This window comes from Ovis aries, chromosome X (genome assembly GCF_016772045.2).
Source record: "Ovis aries strain OAR_USU_Benz2616 breed Rambouillet chromosome X, ARS-UI_Ramb_v3.0, whole genome shotgun sequence".
In the NCBI taxonomy this organism is placed as follows: domain Eukaryota; kingdom Metazoa; phylum Chordata; class Mammalia; order Artiodactyla; family Bovidae; genus Ovis; species Ovis aries.
Window position 1 is genome coordinate 4067576 of NC_056080.1, and position 9610 is coordinate 4077185.

Here is a 9610-nt window from a genome sequence, read left to right on the forward strand (position 1 = left end):
CCACTTTTTTGTTTCCAGACTCTTTTCCTTTGAAGGTTATTCTGAACTATTCAGTATAGTTCCCTGTGCTCTATGGTGGGTCCTTGGTTATCTATTTTATGTATAGTAGTGTGTATATGTTAATCCTAAATCTCCTAATTTATTCTCCCCCTCCCTTTCCATTTCGATCACCACAAGTTTGTCTGTGTCTGTGGACCTATATCTGTTTCATAGATTAATTACTTTGTGGGACTTCCCTGGTGGCTCACACAGTAAAGAATCTGCCTGCAAGGCCGGAGACCCTGGTTCCATCCCTAGGTTGGGAAGATGCCCTGGAGAAGGAAATAGCAACCCACTCCAGTATCCTTGCCTGGAGAATCCCATGCACAGAGGAGCCTGGCGGGATACAGTCCCTGGGGTCACAAAGAGTCGGACACGACTGAGCAGCTAACACACTAAATTTGTGTCACATTTTAGATTCCACATGTAACCAATATTACGTGGTATTTGTCTTTTGTCTGACTTCACTTCACTTGGCATAATCATCATCTGCAAATGGCATTATTTCTTTATTTTTATGGCTATGTAATGTTTCATTTTTGGAGAAGGCAATGGCACCCCACTCCAGTACTCTTGCCTGGAAAACCCCATGTTAGAGGGAGCCTGGTGGGCTGCTGTCTATGGGGTCACACAGAGTCAGACAAGACTGAAGTGACTGAGTAGATATTCCATTTCTATATATGTACCATATCTTCTTTAGCTATTCATCTGTTGATGGACATGTATGTCGTTTCCAGGTCCTGGCTGTTCTAAATTGTGCTGCCATCAACACTGGGGTGCATGAATTTTTTAGTTTTCTTCTTTTCTGGATTTATCCCCAGGAAAAATACTCACTTCTTCAATGAAATATTCCTTTAGTTATTGTATCCTTTAAAAGTTTCTAGCTCTGGGTTTGGGAGTGACCTTTAATCTTTATCCAAACTCAATTTGCTTCTTTCAAATGGAAATAATCATACCAGGCTCAAAACTGTTGAAAAAATGTAAATAACATGTTTTAAGCTGTAGGCAGAACTTAGACCAGTAAGCAATCACTGCTGCTGCTGCTGCGGCCAAGTCGCTTTAGTCGTGTCTGACTCTGTGCGACCCCATAGATGGCAGCCCACCAAGCTCCTCTGTCCCTGGGATTCTCCAGGCAAGAATCCTGGACTGGGTTGCCATTCTGACTGAGTGGAACTTATTATTATGCCTAGTATTCCAGATAATCTAATCTGCCTGACCTTTGTATCAAAAGAAACAAAAGGCAGGAGAAAAACATTAGAACAAGGTTCATCATTCTGATTATGTCCTTGTGGTTAATTAATTATTTGCTGAGGGATCTTGAACCCGTTTTCCAGTTCTTCTGGGTCTCAGTTTAGGAGTTTTCTTGTTCTACAATGTGAATAAGTCATAGGAACTCATCTTCACCGTTTGTGTAAGCTGTAATGTTACAAGTTCTTGTTAGGTCTCTTCTCCAATCAAAAAAAAGATCCAACTGAGCCCCCGAGGCTGCTTAATTGGCATCATAAGCAATTAGCTTCTTGTTCCTGAAAGACAGGGTGGCCTTTTCACTCTGGCTGCTCTTAGTTAAGTCACGGTTACATCTTAAATCTCATAGATTTTAAAAGCAACAATCACAAACACAATTCAGTTCAGTTCAGTCACTCAGTCGTGTCCGACTCTCTGTGACCCCATGAACTGCAGCACGCCAGGCCTCCCTGTCCATCACCAACTCCCGGAGCTTACTCAACCTCATGCCCATTGAGTCAGTGATGCCATCCAGCCATCTCATCCTCTGCCGTCCCCTTCTCCTCCTGCCCTCAGTCTTTCCCATCATTAGGGTCTTCTTCACCTGAGAATAATCTTTGACGTTCTCCCAAACCCATGTCCATCAAGTCGGTGATGCCATCCAGCCATCTCATCCTCTGCCGTCCCCTTCTCCTCCTGCCCTCAGTCTTTCCCAGCATCAGGGTCTTTTCAAATGACTCAGCTCTTTGCATCAGATGGCCAAAGTATTGCAGTTTCAGCTTCAGCATCAGTCCTTCCAATGAACACCCAGGACTGATCTCCTTTAGGATGGACTGGTTGGATCTCCTTGCAGTCCAGGGGACTCTCAAGAGTCTCCTCCACCACCACAGCTCAAAAGCATCAATTCTTGGGCCCTCAACTTTCTTTGTAGTCTGACTCTCACATCCATACATGACTGCTGGAAAAACCACCATAGCTTTGGCTACATGGATCCTGTGTCAGCAAAGTGATGCCTCTTATGAAATCTAATTTATCTTTTTAAGAGAAAACGTGGAGGAGAGGGCTTCACTGAACAAGTTGATGGAATGAATCTTGAAGTCGGGATCAGGCTTGTCGAGTTCGTTGAGTCTCATTAAAATGCCAGGCAGGAAAGCTTAATTAAGAATGATTAGGCGCAAGAACTGAATATCAAGGAAACCTCAGGATGTCAGAAGCAAAACAGCTAACGGCAGATGTAATGCAGAGTGAGTAGGCTTGACATGTAGATGAAGACATTGAAGAAGATGTATTTCCCCAAAAATGCGTGGCATAATACAACAGGACTGAAATTTTTGGTAACGTCATTTCATGTTGATGTATGGCAAAACCAGTGCAATATTGTAAAGTTAAAAAAAAAAAAACTACAGTAAAAAAATAAGTGAATAAATAAAATAATAGGCTAAGTGCTTTGAGATTTTTTTAAAACATGTACATATAATGTAAGCACACAGTACATATACATGTATGTATAATGTTCCCTGATGCTGGGAAGGATTGAAGGCCAAAGGAGAAGAGGGTGGCAGAGGATGAGATGGTTGGATGGCATCACTGACTCGGTGGACGTGAGTTTGACCTAACTACAGGAGACAGTGGAAGACAAGGAAGCCTGGTGTGCTGCAGTCTGTGGGGCTGTAAAGAGTCAGACACGACCTAGCAAGTGAACCACAACAATAAATAATGTGTATATATCTCAGTCTATAGCTAGGCATGAGGAATGGACTCTGGAGTTTAGGGCAGTAAGCAATGTTTGCAAAACTGCTTTTGTAACTGTTATTTTATATTATGCTCAGTCGTATCCCACTCTTTGCGACCCCATGGACTGTAGCCGACCAGGCTCCTCTGTCCATGGGATTTTCCAGGCAATACTACTGGACTGGGTTGCCATTTCCTTCTCCAGGGGATCTTCCCGACCCAGGTCTCCTGCATTGTAAACAGACACTTTACCATCTGAGCTACCAGGGAAGTCCTGTTCATTAACAATGTTGTTAGTCTCAGGGGTACAACACAGTGATTAGGTTATACTTACACATACATCAGTTCTTTTTCAAAATCATTTCCCACTTAGGTTATGGCAGAATGTTGAGTTTAGCTCCCTGTTTTATACAGTAGGTCCTGGTTGGTTATCCATTTTATATATCGTAGTGCGTGTGTGTTAATCTGAAACTACTTCATCCATCCACCCCCTGGAACCTTTCCTCTTTGGTAGCTACAAGTTTCTTCCCTAAGTCTGAGAATCTGTTTCTACTTTGTAAATAAGCTCGTTTGTATCGTGTTTTTAGATTCTGCATTTAAGTGGTGTCATATTTGCCTCTCTGTGACTTAGTATGCCAGTTTCCAGTTCCATCTATCGGGCAGCAAATGGCTTTATTTCATTCTTTTTTATGCTGAGTAATATTCCATCGTGTATGTGTATCATGTCTTCTTCAGCCAGTTCTCTGTCAATAAACTTTTATGTTGCTTCCACGTCCTAGCTATTGTAAACAGTGCTGTTACAAACACTGGGCTGTGTGTATCCTTTCAAACCGTGGTTTTCTCTGGATAATCTGCTCAGCAATGGGATTGCAGGATCATGCCGTAGTTCTTAAGTGTTTTGTTTTGTTTTTTTTTTAAAGAACTTCCATACTGTTCTCCATAGTGGCTGTACCAATTTCCATTGCCACCAACAGTAAGGGAGTTCCCCTCTTCTCCACACTCTCTCCAGCATCTGTCTTTTGTGGATTTTTTGATGATGGCCATTCTGATGAGTGTGACCTGATACCTCACTGTAGTTTTGATCTGCACGTATCTAATAATTAGCAATGTTGAGCTCTTTTCACGTGCCTCCTGCCTGTCTATCTTCTTTAGAGAAATGTCTCTATGGATATTCTCCCCAGTCTTTTGATTGAGTTCTTTGGTGGTTTTCTTTTTACTAGTTTTATTATTGAGTTGCATGGGATGTTTGTAGATTTTGAAAGTTAATCCCTTGTTGGTTGCATTGCTTGCTAGTATTTTTCTCCCATTCTGTGGGTCTTCTTTTTATTTTGTTTATGGTTGTCTTTGCTGTGCAAAAAGCTTTCGAGTTTAGGAGGCAAGACTATATAATGGAAAAGAGACAAGTCTCTTCAATAGGTGCTGCTGTATAAACTGGACAGGTGCGTGTAAGATGAAATTATTACCCTCCCTAACACCATACACAAAAATGAACTCTAAATGGATTGAAAACCTGTATATAAGACCTGATACTATAAAACACTTAGACAAAAACGTATGAAAAAACACGCTGACATAAACTGCAGCAAAATCTTTTTCAGTCCGTCTTGCTGTTGTTGTTCAGTGAGTCAGCTGTGTCAGACTCTGTGTGACCCCATGGACTGCAGCACGCCGGGCTTCCCTGTCCTTCACCATCTCTCGTAGTTTGCTCAAACTCACGTCCATCGAGTCGGTGATGCCATCCAACCATCTCATCCTTCCTCATAACGTCCTCAATCTTTCCCAGCATCAGGACCTTTTTCATTGGGTCGGCTCTTTGCATCAAGTGGCTTCAGCCTCATCATGAGTCCTTCCACTGAATATTCAGGGTTGATTTCCTTTAGGATTGACAAGTAACGGAAATTTAAAGAGAATAAGCAAACGGGCGCCAATGATAACTGCATTTCTCAAATTTGAAAATTAAGTATGCGCGACAGAAAAAATAATTGCACCTCCCACAAAAGCTTCCCACCATCTATTTTCTACTAGAAACAGCTTGTTTTTAATTTTCTGTGAATCATTACAACATGATAATAAAAAGTGAAAATTTGTATATGTGTGTTTGGCAAACAGCAGCTCTGAGAACATGCCTCTAAAACTTGACTACCTTTTTTCTGTTGTTGTTAATTTGAAACAGCTGTTGGAAAATGGCCCCATATGGATGTACATATGAATTTGTATATATGCAGACAGATAAAGGACAGGCAGCTTCCTTCCCATTAGTGGTCCCCTGGTGGTACTGCTGGTAAAGAACCCACCTGCCAGCACAAGGGGCATAAGAGACGCAGGTTCGATCCCTGGGTTGGGAAGATCCCCTGGAGGAAGGCATGGCGGCACACTCCAGTGTTCTTGCCTTGCCTGGAGAATCCCATGGACAGAGGAGCCTGTTGGGCTGCAGAACACAGGGTCTCAAAGAGATGGACACAACTGAAGCGACTTAGCATGCACACAGATAAATGAGCGGAGACAGAATTAGCTAACTCGAGAGGACAGAGGAAAATAGAGAAAGAAGAATAAGTGGTTTGGTCAGGGAAAGCCAAAGAAAATGGCATCAAGTACAGTGTTTTTGATACATTTTATTCAAACCCACTGAACTAAGGTCTGATGCACTCAATCCTGTCCGACCATTTGAGACCCCATGGACTATACAGTCCATGGAATTCTCCAGGCCAGAATACTGGAGTGAGTCTCCATATCCTTCTCTGGGGGGGCGGGGCAGAGGAATCTTCCCAACTGAGGGATCAAACCCAGGTCTCCCCTCATTGCAGGCGGATTCTTTACCAGTTGAGCCACCAGGGAAGCCCCCACCAAGGTCTACCGCACAGTTGTGGAGTTGATTTTTTAAAAATATTATTTATTTATTTTTGGCTCTGCTGGGTCTTCATTGCTGTGCAGGCCTTCTCTCTGGTTGTGGTGAGTGGGGGCCTTTCCCTTCTAATCCTTGTATTTAAAGTGTTACCATTTAAAGCCAGGGGCTTCCCAGGTGGCTCAGATGGTAAAGAATCTGCCTGCAATGCAGGAGACCTGGGTCCTATCCCTGCATCAGGAAGATCCCCTGGAGAAGGGAATGGCAACCCGCTCCAGTATTCTTGCCTGGAGAATCTCATGGACAGAGGAGCCTGGTGGGCTACAGTCCATGGGATCAAATAGAGGTGGACTTGACTGAGTGACTCATACTATTGTTCATTAACATAATTGGATTAATATCTAAGATATTTGTAATCACTTCATTTATTGTATTCGGGAATTTTTGGTTTGCTTTTATTTCCCTAGTTTTCTCCTCTCTGGTTTTCTTTTAAGAGTGTATCTTAGTTTTTGAAAGTATTTTATTCACTTGTTTTTGGCTGTGCTGAGTCTTCATTGCCGTGTGGGTTTTTCTGTAGTCGCCATGCTCCAGCTTCTCCTTGTGGTGTTCTCTCTTGTGTTACGCCGGCTCTAAGTCCTGTGGGCTTAAGTGGTTGCAACACATGGGCTCAGCAGTTGTGGCTCCCCAGCTATCGGGCAGAGACTCAACAGTTGTGGTATACAGGCTTAGTTGCCCCAAGGTGTGTGGGATCTTCCCGGACCAGGGATAGTTAACCCCTGACTCCTGCATTGATGGCCAGAGTCTCACCCACTCTGCCACCACTGAAGCCCTGTACTACTGGATTTGAAATTAATTTCATGTCGTTAGATTTTGGTGCCTAAATATAAGAAGGTGACTTTCATCTCGCCTTTTTCATCTTTGTCTTCTGTTGACGTCATTAAGAATCAAGTTCTCTGTCCAACCCCAACGCTTGGCAAAAGAAAACCCCCGAATACCAAAGCATATTTATGTCAAAGTTGTCAGATTATACTGTTCATCTACAGGGGATCCAATTTCCCTCTTACAGAAACTTCTAGACATTATTTTCTTTTTAAAAAATACATGTATTAATTCTGAATTGGAGGCTACTTACTTTTGCCTCCTAATACTACTAATAGTAATAATATTGTGTTAGTTTCTGCTATACATCAACATGAATCAGCCATAGGCATATATTTGTCCCCTCCTTCTTAAGCCTCCCTCCCACCTCCCTTAAAATCCCTTCCATCAAGAGGATGGATACCAAAAGTGATAAAATAGAAAAAGTGTGAAAGTGAAGTAGCTCAGTCGTGTCCGACTCTTTGCGACCTCATGGACTGTAGCCTATCGGGCTCTTTCCTCCATGGGATTCTCCAAGCAAGAATACTGGAGTGGGTTGCCATTTCTCTATCCAGAAAAAAAAAGGATCATGTGCTATAAACAAGTTTTGCAGAAAATAGAATTTCTTATCACCATATAAACAGAGCATGACTTCTATCAGCACATGTCCAGACATGGAAATAGCCTCAGTATATATACCCCCAATGGTGTAGTACTATTTATCAAAATGGCATTCAGTATTCCCTACCTCACTACCAGTTTCCACATGCATCGATATCCATGTATCTTTGCATGCATATACAGATATGTGTTGTATAGCTGTGTGGAGATCTAACATTAAAAGATTTACCTAGATGTCGAGCTTCCCAGAGTGGCTCAGTGGTAAATTACCTGCCTGCCGATGCAGGAGACATAAGAGATGAAAATTTGATCCCTCGGTGGGGAAGACCCCCTGGAGGAGGGCATGGCAACCCAGTCCAGTATTCTTGCCTGGAGAATCCCATGAACAGAGGAGCCTGGCCGGGCTACAGCTCAATGAGCACACGCTGGCTGACCGCAGTACATAGGGTCACAAAGAATCGGATGTTATCGAATGACGGAGTGAGCACACATATACAAATATTTGCTTACACGTGTGTGAGAAACTTCCATGTGAAAGGATCTGGAATTTGAAAAAGAAATCAAGAATATATGTCACAGAATTTCCCTGGTGGTCCAATGACCAAGACTCTGCACTCCCAGAGGAGGGAGCTCGGATTCGATCCCTGGTCAGGCAAACTAGAGTCCACGTGCCTCAACTAAAGATCCTACAGGCTGCCACCAAGAACTGGGGCAGTTCAGTTCACTCTGACAAATACATCACGAGTACAATGAGCCAAACGTCATTGGATGAAGACATACTGTGTTTCCTACATGATCCGTGTAAGGGAGTGGGGTATTTAAAAAAATAACCTTAAGATGCTACAGACCACAGTGGAGCCTTCTTTCATTCTGCCTATGGAAGAATGAAGAATTACTACATTGGGCACGCCTTTGTTGCAAAACTTCATTGTGAAAACAACCACAGGACTGTGAGTAAATATATATACAAATGGGAGCCATTTGGCAATTTGATTCTGCACGCAAAGCTCTTTACGTATATTTAAGTTGATGGACGCTTGCTCCTTGGAAGAAAACCTATGATCAACCTAGACAGCATATTAAAAAGCACAGACATTACTTTGCAACAAAAGTCCGTCTAGTCAAAGCTATGGTTTTTCCAGTGGTCATGTATGGATGTGAGATTTGGACTATAAAGAAAGCTGAGTGCTGAAGAATTGATGCTTTTGAACTGTGGTGTTGGAAAAGACTCTTGAGAGTCCCTTGGACTGCAAGGAGATCCAGCCAGTCCATCCAAAAGGAGATCAGTCCTGAATGTTCATTGGAAGGACTGATGCTGAAGCTGAAACTCCAATCCTTTGGCCACCTGATGTGAAGAGCTGATTCATTTGAAAAGACCCTGATCAGGAGGAGAAGAGGACGGCAGAGAATGAGATGGTTGGATGGCATCACCAACTCAATGGTCATGAGTTTGAGTAAGCTCTGAGAGTTGGTGATGGACAGGAAGGACTGGTGTGCTGCAGTTCATGGGGTCACAAAGGGCCGGACATCACTGGGCCAGTGAACTGAACTGAACTGAAGTTGATGGAAAGGGATACTGCAAATAAATTTTAAAGACATCATGCAGATAAATGAATTCTAACATCTGTTCCTTTTTCTGATTGACACCGTACAGGGACCAACTTATTCCCCTCAGAGACCTAACATTCAGGCAAAATGAACAACAGAACTGAGAAAACGTTTCTAGGAGAGAGGACTAAATCCTAATGGCTGTTTGCTCACTCATGACAGCTGTTTATTCTTCCCTTTTAAACTGATTTCTGTTTATCTCGAGGTGGTGTCATATAATATTGATGAGGAAGAACCACTGTAGCCTTTGAGTTAGACTAATTAGGTGCTTGCTTAGTTGTTCAGGGGATAGCTTCCCTGGTGGCTCAGAAGATAAAGTGCCTGCATGCAATTCAGGAGACCCGGGTTCGATCCGTGGGTTGGGAAGATCCCTTGGAGAAGGAAATGGCAACCCACTCCACTATTCTTGCCTGGAGAATCCCATGGACAGAGGAGCCTGGCGGGCTACAGTCCATGGGGGTCACACAGAGTCAGACACAACTGAGCAGCTAACACAGGCCAGAATTCATCACTGTTTTTCCTCTCAAGATGGATTCGTCTCTGCAATCCATTAAATGTGGGAAATTGATGTGATCGTTTGAAGAACTCCAAACCTGGAATTATATTTTATCTGAATTGCTGAGGTAATTTGATTATAATAATAAGGGACAACGTGTAGAAAATGACTTGTATTTTCAACCCTTCCCA